Source organism: Hypanus sabinus, chromosome 9, assembly GCF_030144855.1.
Source record: "Hypanus sabinus isolate sHypSab1 chromosome 9, sHypSab1.hap1, whole genome shotgun sequence".
Lineage (NCBI taxonomy): Eukaryota > Metazoa > Chordata > Chondrichthyes > Myliobatiformes > Dasyatidae > Hypanus > Hypanus sabinus.
Window position 1 is genome coordinate 57,708,111 of NC_082714.1, and position 17,062 is coordinate 57,725,172.

A 17,062-nucleotide genomic window follows, 5' to 3' on the forward strand; every position below is an offset into this window, starting at 1 on the left:
GGAAATGGGTAGTCAATGTTTCAGGTTGAAACCCTTCACCGGGATTTTGTGCGTGGCCCCAGATTACAGAATCTTCAGTCTCTTGAGTCTCCTTTCTATGTGAAAAGAAAGAAACCAGTTAATGACCCTCAGTACTGAGTATTGAGGGAGAGTGATTGGTTTATAGTTTCAAAAGCCGAACTAAAGGAGAAGTGAGATGCAAGACCAAAGACTGTATGATGAATGATTTGGAAATACCAAAGTTCAAAGTAAATTTATTATCAAAGTATGTATATGTAACCATTTATGACTTAAAGATTAATTTTCATTGCAGGCATTCACAGTAGAACGTTAATGCCAGTGTAGCAATTAGCGTGGTGCTACTACTGTTTGGGGTGTCAGAGATCAGAGTTCAATTCCGACGTTATCTGTAAGGAGTCTATACGTCCTCCCCATGGAATGTGTGGGTTTTCTCTGGGTCCTTTGGCTTCTTCCCGCAGTCCAAAGAAGTACTGGTTAGTAGGGTAACTAGTCATTGTAAATTTTCACATGATTAGTTGAGGGTTAAATTGGGGTTTGCTGAACTGTGCAGATTGAAGGGCCAGAAGGGCTCTTTTATTGCATTTCTCTAAATACAATAAAAATTAAAATCAATGTAACACTACACACAAACAAAGACTGGCCAACAACCAATAAGACAACATGTGCAAATAAAAGCATGAAATACTGAGAACAAGAGTTGTAGATGATAAGGAGCATGAGTACCAACCATTAGGAGAGCAAGCAGGGTAATGAGGGAGTAGTTTACCTGAAAATTCAAGGTTGATTTTAGAAGTTTGAGAAACACGTAGATTGAAGATAAAATGTTTTCTTTCAAGTCTGTGTTGGACCTTTCTTAAGCCAGTGGGGAAAATTATAAACTAACAGGGTAGAATGGGAGTGGGATTGAGAATGACAGGAACTGCTGGTGCATCCCTGCGGACTAATCATAGGTACTCCTCAAAACAATCACCAGCCTGTATTTAGTTCAATTTAGTCCAATGTAGGGGCAGTATGCAGTACACCAGAACGTGCATGTCAATTTCTGCTTCTCCTGGAATGTCTGGTTGTGTCACTTGTTTGCGACAGGCTGATCCTGATGAAGAATCCATGGGAAGCTTTTCATACATGCCCAAAAAGTTTACATGGCACTCAGACCCCAATGGCGAAAGGGGCCCTGAGTAAATCTCACCTTTCATTCTATTTAGGCATTCCGGTTTCCTTCCACGGTCCAGGGAAGCACGGTTAGGGTTAGTGAGTTGTGGGCACGCTACGCTGGTGGCAGAAGCATGGCAATACTTGCAAACTGCCCAGCCCAGCCCTTCGTAATTTGATTTGAAGTAACTGCTGCATTTCATTGTATGTCTCACTGTTTTGATGTATGTACAACAAATAAATCTAATCTTCTTCTAAATCTTCTAATTGGTGACTCACGCTAATGTGGAATCGATGCTCGCTGTCCCCCTGCCCCCACCAGGCACCATGTGACTCTCTGACTTGTATTTTTCTTCTCTTATTGCAGTTCACTAGCGTTACTTTATTGCCCTTGCATGCCTGGTGCCATGCCAACTCTGCCTCCTATTGTGGGAGTGAGGATGCTGTGGTGAGGGGACAGGAGAAGAGAGCCACAGGTCCTGATGTCTCTTTTTTTTTGTTCCAGTATGAGAGGGTTAATACTTGAATGGGAGCAGTGCTGATGGAACCAAGTCTTATTGTCCACAAAGCTATTTAAATGTCAATTTTTTTTTATATAAAAAGAAACTGGAATCTGTCGCTTTTGGCCAAGATATCTTGCAGCTGGTCCCTGTAAGAGAAGTGGCGACTTATGCCCTGGCAAGGTCCCCGATATTTTTTGCTTAATAAAGAATGAGACAGCTGTGCGTGCTTGGTACAGAGGGGATCTAGACTAGCTATTCATCACAGAGCTGACTGGTGCAGACACACACTGTGGAAAGGTCACTTCGAAAGGGGCAGAGGGAGGGAGGGGGTTGCAATGGTAAATGCAGCAAGACAACATTCTGAATGTCAGTAAAAAGCGTAATTGTTAAGGAGAGCTGGATGGGAGAATATTAACTTTTTCCTTCTTGATTCCAGAGATTAGACTTCACTTCTGTATGTGATAGAGCCATGCAGCACAAAAGTAGAGTCCTTGGTCCACCAAATCCCCAGTAACTATTGGGCACCTATTTACACTGTTCCCGTTATATTCTCCCTATATGATATTCGGCGAGCTTGGTAATTAGCTTGCAGACGTTTCAGCACCAGGCGAGGTGACATTCCCAGTGTGCAGTTGTTGGTGTTTCTCTCCGGGAGTGCTTGCATTTATATAGACCCCAGTTTGCTTTCTGATTGGTCCTGATTGGTTACGCCTTCAGTTGACCTTTGAATTCTGGGACTCCTTGGAGGTCCTGGCTCCGGCAAACCAACGCAGGCATGAGAATCTTTAGCAGCGTGATTTCTTTTCTGATAACTCTATAAACAAACATATTGAAGTTGATGCCATTTATGAAGCGGCAAGAGCCAAAGAAATGTGAGTCAATCAACCGAACTACTGATATTCACCACCATCTCCCCATATTCCCTTAAAATTCAACTGCTCACTTACACCTGAGGGGGTTTGTATCCTGCTATCCTCTTTCTGCACACTCCCCCTTCTCAATACACACCACATCTTTACTGTTCTGAAATAGGAACAGCTCCCTTTCTGGATTATGCTGAATCGCCAACATCAACGTTTAGAACATTTCAGCTTCTTATTGCAAGTCTGCTCCACTTCTCTCATTTGCCACCAGCCACTGACTCGTGTTCCTGCTCACTATTACTGAGCCTACATTGGAGGTGCAGCTTTCTAGTGATCAGGAGGTGGGCAGGTTGGGGCTTGAGTCATGTGCTTGTGGGACCTTCTTGTGCTGTAGACGGTGCAGTGGAGTTTCACCAGTACGTTGGCTGGAATGGGACATTGAGCTATGCTGAGATTCTGGAAGAGCTGAGTTTGCTTTCTTTCGAGCAGAGGAGACTGCTCCTCCTCTGGAGCAGAGGAAACTTAGTAAAGATGTGCAAAATCATGAAGGGAATGCAGAGGGTATGTAGAAGACTCTTTCCTCTACAGTAGTGTGATCTATAACTCAAGTAGCATAGATAGTAAAGAGTAAGAGGTTTAGGATGGATCTGAGGAAGAATTCCTTCAATTCGAGGGTAGTTGGAATCTGGACCACACTGAGACTGTGGTGGAGGTAGATACACTCAGAACACTTCATAACTATTTAGATAAGTACTCAAATTGCCAAGGCATAGAAGACTACAGACTCGGTGCTGATAAATGGGATTGGTATTGATGGGTACAGATGGTTGGCAAATAGACATTAAGATAAATAGCAAACTACCACAAACGACAAAAAGTTAAAAGTTGGAACATGCCAGAAATAATTATAACATACTGTTCTGTGTCTAATAAGAGTTCATTGATTTAGTTTTTTGAAAGGGGAATGTATAACATTTATCTGGGATTTGACATGGCAGATTTACTGGAGTGTTCAGAACCAGGGGTCACAACTTTGAAATAAAGCATTGGCCATTTAGGACTGATATGAAAAGATAGATCTTCATTCAAAGAGAGTGATTTTAGGAACTCTATGACCAAGAGGGCTGTTGAAGCTTAGTCACTGACTAGAATACAGACTGACTCGAGACAGATAGATTTTTAGATGTTAAGAGAATCAAGGAATGTAGGGGGAGTAGAGGAAAGTGCCGTTGAGTTATTGAACAGCAGAGCCAACATGAGGAGGTGAATGGCCTACTACTGCAGTTTCTACTCTTTCAGCCATGAGGCCGTGAGCTGCCCATTGGCTCAACATCTGAAGGTTTGTTCAAGCTTCATCCCAAGATCTGGAGCACAAAATCTTTGCTGACAATCCAGTGCAGTAACAAGAGAAAGCAACAAGGTCTGAGCTGTTATGATCTGGTTTGAGACATTACACTGGGGTCTCTCTGTCCTCTCAGGCACATATAAACAGTTCTACAGTGGGGCCTAGAAGAAGAGCAGGGGAAAGGAAGGATGTGAGTATCAGAAAATGAACCCATCCTGAGCTACATGACCCCGCACTGATTAAAGCGGCACGTCAGATTAAAGCATCGAGGACCAACTGGTGCTCTGTGCTGTCTGCCTGTGTTTGATCTGTCCTCCGCTCTTCGCACTACTACTGTAGGGCGGGAGGTGCAGGAGCCTTGGGTCCCATGCTGCCAGTTTTGGGAGCAGTTGTTACCCTGCGGCTATCAGGCTCCTGCACCAGCTTCAGGCATCTCAGCACTGGACAGCCTGTGGACTCACATTCGGGACTCTGCTGCTGATGTTCCATGTATTTCTTGTTTATTTTCTTTTACTATTTGCTTGATTTGACCTCTGCTGGATGTTTGTCAGTCTTTGTTGTGTGTGTGTGTGTTTTTGTTTTTCTTTTGTGGATGCCTGCAAGAAGATTAATCTCAGGGTTGTATATGGTATACATACTTCGATAATAAATTTGAACTTTGACTCTGATGTAAAAATTTGATCTAAGGCTAAATTATTTTTTTTACTGACATCATCTACTTACATCTTCTCAACTGAAATCATTGTAACATCTGCTTGAAATATAAACCCAGCCCTTACAACCCAGCCTTGTTGAATGTGGTGTCTTTTTGGTAAAGGTGGGATCACTTGCAAACTCAACACCTAATGCAGTGGATGGGGGAGCTTATTGCTGGAGGAAAGCATTGACACAGAACCATTTAGGAACATGGACAAGGCTTGGGGGACAAATTGGTGGAGCAGGAAAAATGAACTGAGTGTCTCTGTTAACAACTGGATCAAAATTTCACAACCCTGGATACACTGGGCACATCTCCGGGCAGCCTGGTCATCCTCAGCTATAACAGCAGGTGCCTCATTTGATGCTTGATCTTTGACCCAGAATCTTACTGCGTGACTTATAAGAGTAAACTCTTGTCATTGTCAAGGTAATTGACGAGAAGCAGGAGGTTCTGGGAGGAAGTCGGAAAGTGGGAGCCAAACGACTGCTTAAAGCAACGATTGGTTCCCGTTAGCTATTTCAGCTTAAGGGCTGTTAAGGGGGCCAGGCTGCCCCAGGGAGAGGAGAGCAGCCCGGGATGGAATCGGTTAAGCTCAAACTGCAGCTGTCCTCATCACCTGTCTCATTGCAGCTGTGCACAACTCTGCATCTCAGCTCAGACCAGATTAAAGCAGCGGGAGAGGAGAGAGAGAGAGAGCGAGAAGCTTGTACATTTGGGGTATGAAAATGGCAACCCCTGTGGATCATACATTTGCATTCTTGTGGCTCTATAAATCAAGCAGTACTTCAGCAGACAAGTGATTTCCTCTGGCTGCAGGTGAATCCAGAGTGAGGGGGCACTATGTTCAGGTTAGAGAGCAGCCATTCAGCAGTGGAATGAGGGAGCCTCCCTGTCAGAGTGCACCAGAATTTGAGACGCAGGGCTTAGAAGTGTGAGGGCATTAGAATTCACTGGAAATGTTCACATTTAACATCAGTAGATTCAAGGGGTATGGAGCAAGGAAGAATGAATGCTGTTTAACCATTAAATGATGGAGCAATCCCGAACTTACTCTTGTTGCTGTGAAGGATATTTTCCCCAGCTGGATCCTTTGGTCAATGGCGTTGGATTGGAAACCTAACTGATCTTTTCAGCTTCAAGTTCAAGTTTGATTGTCATTCAACCATACACATGAATACAGCCAAATGTTCCCCCAGGATGAAGGTACAGAACACAATACCAACAGACGTACACAACACAATATATGTATAGCTATATATAGCCCAAGTCCCTGAGTTTCATTGCTTGTAGATTCCTTGCTTACCAGAGTTTACCAGATTGTTCTCCCCTCACACCCTGCAATGCAGTGATCAATCCTGGGAGCCGGCAGGGGGTGAAGGGGTGTGAGGAGAGGCAGCATTAAGTGTCTTGAAGTCTCTCTGTTCCCGTGTGCAGGCATACGTGATGCTGTTACTTCCTAGACATGTGAAATATTGATGTCCCATATCAGATATCTCTCTGAAGCTGAGTTAACAGCCATCTGCAGTAATATTGTACTGATAGGTCTAACAGCCTCTCTTATTGTGTAACACTTGGCGCGGAGCACGTATAAATGTGAAGATCAATTTCATAGTTGTGCTTGTTACAAACTGATTAACATGTGCACAAGGTTTGCTCAAACGCTGGTCACAGCCCCTGGCGGGTAAAAAGAACAACCTGGCCTAAAATTTTACACCTTTTGACCTTTAAACAAATCCCTAGTCCTGAATCAGAACTACTTGACCACAGACTCTAGAATTGATGGCACTTGAATGCAGTTAAATGACCACAAGGAATGCATTGCTCATATGTGTTGTACTTCGGGATGCTGTGGAAAGCCCCTTTAAATATTCCCTTGGGTCTTATCACAAGCCTTTATGGATATACTGGGGTTTAGTCTCTGTCCCTGCTTTAGAAGTGCTGTAATTGATTAAAGCAAATGAAGGCCAGATCATTCCATTGTTGATCACATTTTTTCAGTTATTTATGTTTAAAGTTTATCTTGCCTCCGGTGAGGAGTGAATTAATGACATAATTATGCAATGACTGCCCTTTGTGTTTGTATGCCATCTTTCATCTTTGCTCAATAATTCCCAGGATTTTTTGACAAAGCAGGTGCCTCGAAGGGGCCTCCTCCCGTGAGAATTTTTCAGGAATTCCACAGATAATCCCCTAGCCTTTCCATTTCCTATCCTCTCAGTGACACTTCCTCTGATCCCTAGATTGTCTGGGTCACCGTGTCATCTCAGCACAGCAGGGTCAATGTTTGGTAAGTCCCTGCTGATCTAGCATTGCTGACAATGGGAGTTTAAGTGTGGATACTGAGGATGTGGCTGGACAGTGAATAGATTCTGAGAATGCTCTCTGCCCATTCCGAGGTCAGGTATTTAGGGGGTTGCGTTCCCTGTCAGCATCTCATCAGCTACAGATCAATGACTTCAAAAGACTATTAGCATAAGCACTTTCACCCTGGTCAAGTCCAGACTACTGATGAATTTCTAGGTCACGGGCACAATCCCCTCAGCATGCCATTTAGAATATGACAGCAACTGATTCCCTGTAGCCTGGCAATCTAGTGCTTGTTTAGCATGGAGACACATGACTGGGAATCAGGACTTTTGTCCCTCCAGGTCCATACAACCATAAAGCATTTGTTTACACCAACCCTATACTAACCCCATTTTATGTTCCTATCAAAACCCCACCCCCAGATTCTACCCATTATCTACACACTTTTTTTTTAAGGTGCCTCATAACTCCCAACTAGCCAACCCCCACCACCCCACCCACCAAGTGAAAGGAGCCTGGGGCACCTGGAGCAAATCTGATTCTGAGGTGGGTAGAATGATGCTGGTCAGCTGGTATGTTGGTCAGAGCAATATCAGAAAGCCATTCACCTTGGTAAATGGGAGCTGATGCATTTTAAGGAGATCTAATAGGGTAGGAAATACTCAAAGAATGATGGGACCTTTGTAAGCATTAAAGAAGAAAGGAAACTTTGTGTCCAAGTCCAAAACAATCCTGATGGTGGCTATACAGGTGGAGAGAGTGATAATGAAGAAGACATATGGCACGTTTGCTTTTGTTAGCTAGAATAGTGGAGAATGAAGATCATTGTGCAAATTTATCAAATGTTGATTCGGCCACAGATGGAGTATTGTGTGTAATTCTGGTCACCACACTGTAGAAACAGTGTGATTGTTGTGGAGAGAATGCAGAGGAAATTCAACAGGATGTTGCTTAGGATGGAATATTTCACTTCTTATGAGAGACTGGATAGGCTAGGCTGAAGTAGAGGTGTACAAGTTTATGAGAGGCATAGAGAGAGGTCAAATAGGGAGAAACTTTTCCCGAAGGAGGATGATTTAGCAACACTCCTGCAACAATTATCTACAAAATGCACTGCAGCATCTCATAAATTCTTCTAAAGAATGCTTCCTAAATCTGCAACATCTACAGTTAAAAAGCCAGGGGAAGCAGGCGCATGGAAACACCACTATTTCTCAGTTTCCTTCCAAGACACACGATCCTGACTTTGAAATATATCATTGTCAGTGGGTCTGAATTTTGGAACTCCTTTAGAATAGCACCAGAAGAGATGTGTGTGTTCAGATAAGGCAGCTTACCACTACCATCCCCAGGCACTTACAGGTGGGCAATAAATGCTTTGCAAACCATCCATTCCATTACTCCAGGCAGAATAAAACAATTGTTTGATGATTCAGTGCCAGTCACTGTGTGCTGTTAAAATCAGGAGATCTTGTGAGCTAATCACTGAGACGTGGCTAAGGGATGCATGTCCCTGGGAGCTGAACATCCAAGGATACATGGTGTATCGGAAGGATAGGCAGGTAGGTAGAGGGGATGGCGTGGCTTTAATGGTTAGAAATTATATTAAATCATTAGAAAGAGGTGACATAGGATTGGAAGGTACAGAATCTTTATGGGTTGAGCTAAGAAATTGCAGAGGTAAAAGGACCCTGATGACAGTTATCTACAGGCCTCCAAACAGCTGCAGCGATGTGGACTACAAATTACAACAGGAAATAGAAAAGGCTTGCCAGAAGGGCAGTGTTATGATAATTGTGGGGGATTTTAACATGCCAGTGGATTGGGAAAATCAGGTTGGCACTGGATCTCAAGAGAGAGAATTTGTAGAATGTCTACAAGATGGCTTTTTAGAACAGCTTGTTGTTGAGCCCACTAGGGGATCGGTTGTACTGGATTGGGTATTGTGTAATGAATCAGAGATGATTAGAGAGATGGAAGTGAAGGAAACCTTAGGAGGCAGTGATCACAACATGATTGAGTTCATTGTGAAATTTGAGAAAGAGAAGCCAAAATCCAATGTGTCGGTATTTCAGTGGAGTAAAGGAAATTACAGTGGCATGAGAGAGGAACTGGCCAAGGTTGACTGGAAAGGGACACTAGCAGGAAGGATGGAAAAGCGGCAGTGGCTGGAGTTTATGCGAGAAGTGAGGAAGGTGCAAGACAGATATATTCCAAAGAAGAAGAAATTTTTGAATGGAAAAAGGATGCAACAGTGGCTGACAAGAGAAGTCAAAGCCAAAGTAAAAGCAAAGCAGAGAGCATACAAGGAAGCAAAAATTAATGGGAAGACAGAGGATTGGGAAGTTTTTAAAAGCTTAAAAAAAGGAAACTAAGAAGGTCATTAAGAAAGAAAAGATGAACTAGCAAATAATATCAAAGAGGACACTAAAAGCTTTTTCAAGTATATAAAGAGTAAAAGACAGGTGAGAGTAGATATAGGACTGATAGAAAATGATGCTGGAGAAATTGTAATGGGAGATAAGGAGATGGAAGAGGAGCTGAACGAGTATTTTGCACCAGTCTTCACTGAGGAAGACATCAGCAATATACCGGAAATTCAAGGGTGTCAGGGAAGAAAAATATGCTCAGTCACAATTACGACAGAGAAAGTACTCAGGAAGCTGAATAGTCTAAGGGTCGATAAATCTTCTGGACCAGATGGAATGCACCCTCGTGTTCTGAAGGAGGTAGCAGTGGAGATTGCGGTGGCATTAGCAATGATCTTTCGGAAGTTGATAGATTCAGGCATGGTTCTGGAGGACTGGAAGATTGCAAATGTCACTCCGCTATTTAAGAAGGGGGCAAGGAAGCGAAAAGGAAATTATAGACCTGTTAGCTTGACATCAGTGATTGGGAAGTTGTTGGAGTTGATTGTCAAGGATGAGGTTACGGAGTACCTGGAGGCACATGACAAGATAGGCAGAACTCAGCATGGATTCCTTAAAGGAAAATCCTGCCTGACAAACCTAGTGCAATTTTTTGAGGAAATTACAAGTAGGCTAGACAACGGAGATGCAGTGGATGCTGTGTATTTGGATTTTCAGAAGGCCTTTGACAAGGTGCCACACATGAGGCTACTAAACAAGAGCTCGTGGAATTACAGGAAAGTTACATACGAGGATAGAGCGTTGGTTGATTGGCAGGAAACAGAGAGTGGGAATAAAGGGATCCCATTTTGGTTGCTTGCTGGTTACCAGTGGTGTTCCACAGGGGTCCAGGTTGGGGCCACTTCTTTTTACATTGTGTATTAACGATTTGGATTATGAAATAGATGGCTTTGTGGCTAAGTTTGCTGATGATACAAAGATAGGTGGAGGGGCCGGTAGTGTTGAGGAAACAGAGAGTCTGCAGAGAGACTTGGATAGATTGAGAGAATGGGCAAAGAAGTGGCAAATGAATTACAATGTCGGAAAGTGTACAGTCATGCACTTTAGTAGAAGAAATAAACAGGCAGACTATTATTTAAATGGGGAAAGAATTCAAAGTTCTGAGATGCAATAGGACTTGGGAGTCCTCGTGCAGGATACCCTTAAGGTTAACCTCCAGCTTGACTCGGTGGTGAAGGCGGTGAATGCAATGTTGGCATTCATTTCTAGAGGAATAGAGTACAGGAGCAGGGATGTGATGTTGCTGCTCTATCAGGCACTGGTAAGACCTCACTTGGAGTACTGTGTGCAGTTTTGGCTCCTTATTTAAGAAAGGATGTGCTGACATTGGAGAGGGTTCAGAGAAGATTCACTAGAATGATTCCGGGAATTATGAGGAACGTTTGACCGCTCTTGGACTGTACTCCTTGGAGTTTAGAAGAATGAGGGGGGACCTCTCAGAAACATTTCGAATGTTGAAAGGCATGGACAGAGTGGATGTGGCAAAGTTGTTTCCCATGGCGGGGGAGTCTAGTACGAGAGGACATGACTTGAGGATTGCAGGGCGACCATTCAGAACAGAGATGAGAAAAAAAAAATTTAGCCGGAGGGTGGTGAATCTATGGAATTTGTTGCCACAGGCGGCAGTGGAGGCCAAGTCATTGGGTGTATTTAAGGCAGAGATTGATAGGTATCTGAGTAGTCAGGACATCAAAGGTTATGGTGAGAAGGTGGGGAATGGGACTAAAGGGGAGATTGGATCAGCTCATGATGAAATGGTGGAACAGACTCAACTTCTGCTCCTTTGTCTTATGGTCTGATAATCTAATAAAATGCTGAAAAGAGTATTTATAATGTGGGAGATGGAACTTGCATCTCTGCAGCACTTTAAGATATAAGACCATAAGACGTAGGGGCATAATTAGGCCATTTTTCCCATCATGCCTGATTTATTATCCCCCTCAACTCTGTTCTCCTGCCGTCTCCCCATAACACCTTTGACACCATCACTAAACAAGAATCCATCAACCTTCGCTTTAAATATATCCAATGGTTTGGCCTCCCCAACCATCTGTGGCAATGAATTCCACTGATTTACTACTATCTGGTGAAAGAAGTTCCTCTTCAGCTCCGTTCTAAATGGATGTCCCTCTATTCTGAAGCTGTGCCCTCTGGTCCACCTGACATCCACTCTATTCTAGGCCTTTCAATATTCGATAAACTTTAATAAGATCCTCCCTCAATCTTCTAAACTCCAATGAGTATGTTGGGACCCAAAACTGTTCATAGTATTCCAAGTGTAGTCTGACCAATGCATTATAAAACTGCAGTTACCTCTTTGCTCTTATATTCTAGTCCTCTTCAGATGAATGCTAACATTGCATTGGCCTTCTTCACTATCAGTTCACCCTGCAAGTTAACCTTTAGGGAATTCTGCAGAAGGACTCCCAGGTCCCTTTGCATCTCTGATTGTTGAATTTCTCCCTCTTTAGAAAATAGTCTACACCTATTTTCCTTCTACCAAAGTGCATGTCCATACACTTCTTTACATTATATTCCATCTGCTACTTCTTTGCTCAATCTTCTAATCTGTCTAAGTTCTTTTGCAGACTCCCTGCTTCCTCAGCTCTATCTTCCCATCCACCTACCTTTGTAGCATCTACAAACATGGCCATAAAGCCATCAATTCCATCATCCAAATCTTTGACATACAATGTGAAAGGAAGCGGTCCCAACACAGACCCCTGTGGAACACCACTAGTCAACGGCAGCCAACCAGAATAGGCCCCATTTACTCCCAATGTTTGCCTCCTGTCGGACAGTCAGTCTTCTATCCATACTAGTATCTTCCTGTAATACTGAGGCTCTTATCTTGATTAGCAGCCTCGTGCAGCACCTTTTTAAAGGCCTTCAGAAAATCCAAGTAAATATCATCCACTGACTCCCCTTTGTCTATCCTGTTTATTATGTACTCAAAGAATTCCAAATGTTTTGTCAGGGAAGATCTCCACTTAAGGAAACCATGCTGACTTAAGCTTATTTTATTCTTTGCCTCCAGATACGCTGAAACCTCATCCTTAATAAAAGACTCCTACATTTCACAACCACTGAAGTCAGGCTAACTGGCCTGTAATTTCCTTTCTTCTGCCTCCCTCCCTTCTTAAAGAGTGGAGTGACATTTGCATTTTTCCAGTCCTCTGAACTATTCTTGAATCTAGTGTTTCTTGAAAGATCATTACTAATGCCTCCACAATCTCTTCAGCCGCCTCTTTCAGAACCCTGAGGTTGAGCTTCCCAAGTACCTTCTCCATAGTAATAGCAACTGCACTCATTCTTGCCCCCTGACACTCTCAAATTTCTGGCATACTGCTAGCGTCTTCCACAGTAAAGACTGGTGAAAGATTGAAAGACACTTATTAAATTTGTCTGCCATTTCTTTGTTTCCCCATTACTTGCTCTCCATTGTAATTTTCCAGCAATCTGATATCCACACTTGCCTTTCTTTTACTCTTTATATATCTGAAAAAAAAACTTTTTGTGTCCTCTTCTAGCTAGCTTACCTTCATATCTCATCTTTTCTCTCCTTATGGCATTTTAGTTGCCTTCTTTTGGTTTTTAAAAGCTTCCCAATCCTCAAACTTCCTACTAATTGTTTCTATATCATATACTTTCTCTTTGTCAGCCACGGTTGTCTTATTTTCCCTTTGGAATACTTCTTCATCTTTGCGATGTACCTATCCTGTTCCTTCCAATTGCCCCCAGAAACTCCAGCTATCATCCTGCTAGTTCCCCTTCTATCAACTTTGGCCAACTCCTCCCTTATGTCTCTGTAATTCTCTTTACTCTTCTGTGATACTGACACATCTGACTTTATCTTCACCCACTCAAGCTGCAGGATGAATTCTATCATATTATGATCACTGCCTCCAAAAAGTTCCTTTACCTTAGGTTCTCAAATCAAATCTGGTTCATTATATAACATCCAATCTAGAATTGCCTTTCCTCTTGCAGGCTCAACCACAAGCTGCTCTATAAAGCCATCTCACAGGCATTCTACAAATTTCCTCTCTTGGGATTCAATATCAACCTGATTTTCCCAAACTATCTCCATATTGAAGTGCCCCATGAACACTGTAACATTGGCCTTTTTGAATGACTTTTTGATTTCTCATTGTAACTTGTAGTCCACATTCTGGCTACTGATTTGAGGCCTGTATATAACTTCCATCACAGTCTTTTTATCCTTGCAGTTTCTAAACTCTACCCACAAGGATCCCATGTCACCTCTTTCTCAGGATTTCATTTCATTTATTTTCAATTATGACACCTTCAGTCCTGTATTCATCATCCTTTTCTACTTTTTCCAGCATGTTACACTTGAAATCATCCCACCGACTGCAATTTTACCCTATCATCTGCCTATCCTTCCTCGCAGTCTCACTGCACACTGTATCTACATGTATACCAACTGGCCCATCCTCAGATCTATCACTCCGGTTCCCATCCCCATGCCAAATTAGTTTAAACCCTTTCCGACAGCTCTAGCAAATCTGTCTGAAATAATATTTCTCTCCCTCGGGTTCTGATGTAACCTGTCCTTTTTGTACAGGTCATACCTTTCCCCGAAGATATCCCAATGATCCAGAAATCTGAAACCCTGCCCCCTCTGCCAATTCCTTAGCCATGCATTAATCTGCCAAACCGTTCTAATCTTACCCTCACTTTTCTTGATCTCAAGATGTTTAATCATTAATGTTGAAGTTGCTATGTGATCTTCACCCAGCAACAGGACAATGTCAGATAGATTCAGATCATCTCCTGTTGATAGTTGGGGGATGAATATTATTTGTACTCTGGGGGAAGCTTCCCTGCTCTTCCTCCAAATTGCATCATGGCCAAATGGGACTTCTTTTGCAACAGTTAATACCCCTTGACTATTTAGTACTGCTGGAGCCGGGTTCCATCAGAACTGTTTAGAATCTCAGATGGGATTATGCATTTAAGCCACTGGAGAGCAGCTTGAAGACTTGCAGCATTCAAATCAGGTGACCCTTTACAAGAAATTGGTCAAGCTATCTGAGATGCTTAGAGACAATTTCAATCCAAAACCAAGTCCCAGTCCGGCTGTCAGTTATGGCAGGCTGTACGTGTTATAAGAGGTTACAAAATGAAGTCAGCATCATCACCAACTACAGCAGATCTTGTCCTGTTGAGCCTAATCTATGCACATTTTGAACAGAAGGGAATGGGGAAGTCACCACTATCCATTCCCTTCTGTTGAAAATGTGCGACAGTGTCCTGTGCACCTGAACCTGAAGTCACCATTGTGGATGTAAGGCTCGTCCTCTGGAGAATGGCCCCAGGGAAAGCATCTACTTGGGTATCTGGGTGGATCAGCTGGCAGGGTACTTGCAGACATTCCTAACCTCTGCCTGCTTCAATTTGTGGTTCCTTTTTGATTTAAAAAGACCACTATCATCCTGGTACCTATGAAAAATAAGGTAATATACTGTAATGACCACTGACTAGTGTCTCTGAATCTACCATCATGAAGTGTTTTGAGAAGTTGGTCATGGCACACATCAACTCCAGCTTTCCGGGCATCTTTGACCCACTGCAATTTGCCAGCTGCTAAAGCAGGTCTGCAGCATTTGCCATCTCCCTGACCTACACTCATCCCTGGAGCATCTGGGCAGGTAAGGCAGCTGCATTCGACTATCGTTTATTGATCGCAGCTCCACCGTCAATACCATAATTACAAGTAAACTCTTCACGAAACTCTGAATGTTGGGAGTTACTGCCTGCCTCTACAAGTGAATCCTTGACTTTCTGACTGGCAGACCACAGTCCGTAAGGACAGGCAGTAAAACTGCTGCCATGATTATTTCAAACACTGGTGCCCCACGAGGTTGTATCCTCATCCCCTCTAGTCTACTTCTGGTACACTCTGGACTGTGTTGCCAATTACTGCTCTAACTCCATCAACAAATTTATAGATGTAGTATAATGGGTCATAGCTCAGAGTACAGGTAGGAGATAGAGGGCCTAGTAACATGTTAGCATGACACCAGCCTTTCCCTCAATGTCAGCAAAGAGTGCTTCTGACTACATCAATAGTGTTGAGCTTGAGAGGTTTGAGAGCTCCAAGCCCCCTAGGTGTGAGAATCACAATAGCCTGTCCTGGTCCAACCATGGCCAAGATAGCTTACCAATGCCTTTATTTCCTTAGGAGGCTAAAGAAATTTGGCACGTCCCCATCAACCTTTACCAAAATTTATTGATGCACACAGAAAGCATCCTAACTGGAAGCACGATGGCTTGGTATGGCAAGTGCTCGGCACCTGACTGCGAGAAACTGCAGACAATTGTGGACATGGCCACTCCCATGAAATGCTGGAGGGACTCAGGAAGGCTGGAGAGGAATAAACAATCAATGTTTCGAGCCGAGATGCTTCAACAGAAATGGAATGTGGACACAGTTCAGAACACCAGAGAAATCAATGGATTCTGCCCAACTCTCAACACTACTGTAAATCAGCCAGCATAAATGAAAACCTCACCCATCCCTGAACTTCTCTCTTCTCCCTTCTTCCATCAGGCAGAAGACCCAAAGGCATTAAAGCATGTACCACCAAGACCTAGGACACTTTTTACTCTGCTACTATTCAGCAGATAGCTCTTCATATCGTACTGCCTATGACACAGACAGCTAGGATGTAATATCTATGGTTGAGCCCGACCAGTGGACACCTCATGTGACAATTGAAAGGTTCCCAGTACAGTATGACGGACTACCGACTTCACATTCTGCATTGTTATTATCTTATTGATTACCTGAAACTGCACTTTCTCTGTAGCTGTTACACTTTAATCTGCATTCTGTTAGTACATTACTTGTTCTACCTCAATGCACTGTGTAATGAATTGATCTGATAGGCATTATGCAAGAGAAATTTTTCACTGTATCTCAACGCCCATGACAATAAACCAGTTGCAACTACAAATCACCCACTCTCATCTCCACCAGCCAGTGCTACCAATATTCAGTATGAAATCAGCTGACTGAGGATTTCCAGCTGTATTCTCAGCGGTCATCTGTCTTGCACCTGAGGTCACCCATATGATCAGAGGAATGGAATTTTCAGCCATGTATCCTATTATCTGTCGGTTAATTTTCTGGGGTCAATTGTTAAAGGCTTATACTTTGAACCATGGCCCTGGTCCTGGTCACTTAATGGAGTCAGCTGCAAATAGATGAAAAGAAATTAAATAGTTTCATAAAATCTGAGCAATAGTTTGGATCTGTAACCTATTTAGTTACAATCCTGAACTTCATTTGTTTTATATCCACTTTTACCCTGCTGAATCCTTCATCTGCTGTTCTTAATGAGCGTAAAGACTATAGAATGCTATGTATTACGGAAGACAAAGCCACAGTGAGGTTAAGTGAGAGAAAGAAGATGAAAGTGGAATATCTCTGAAAAACAACAAAATGTATGGCTTAAGAGTTCTTTATTAGAATGGAAGAACGTGTCAATATGGAGGAAACTGGTAAGAGATTGCTGAGGGAACGTTGGCTGCAGAGAGTAGGGTCGACATTAAAATGAATAAATGCTTTAAATTTGTCGATGATTATTGTGGTGGAGAGTGATGAAAATGGCATGCAGCTTTCAAACTGACATACTGCAGAGCCTTGGAAACAAGTCAACCAAAAAGAAAATGGAAGTGACTGGGGTTTCCACATTCGTCTGGGTAAAAGCCTA

At 42.9% G+C, this 17,062-nt stretch overlaps 1 long non-coding RNA gene across 1 annotated transcript in view; it reads right to left on the reverse strand.

Annotated features, from left to right (window-relative positions):
• Nucleotides 1–112: 112 nt before the first annotated feature.
• The window catches only part of LOC132399433 (uncharacterized), a 249,104-nt gene continuing 232,154 nt past the window's right edge, over nt 113–17,062 (reverse strand). Inside the window, exon 4 of the long non-coding RNA XR_009513997.1 lies at nt 113–2,490. This is a non-coding gene — a long non-coding RNA (uncharacterized LOC132399433). The remainder of the gene's footprint in view (nt 2,491–17,062) is intronic.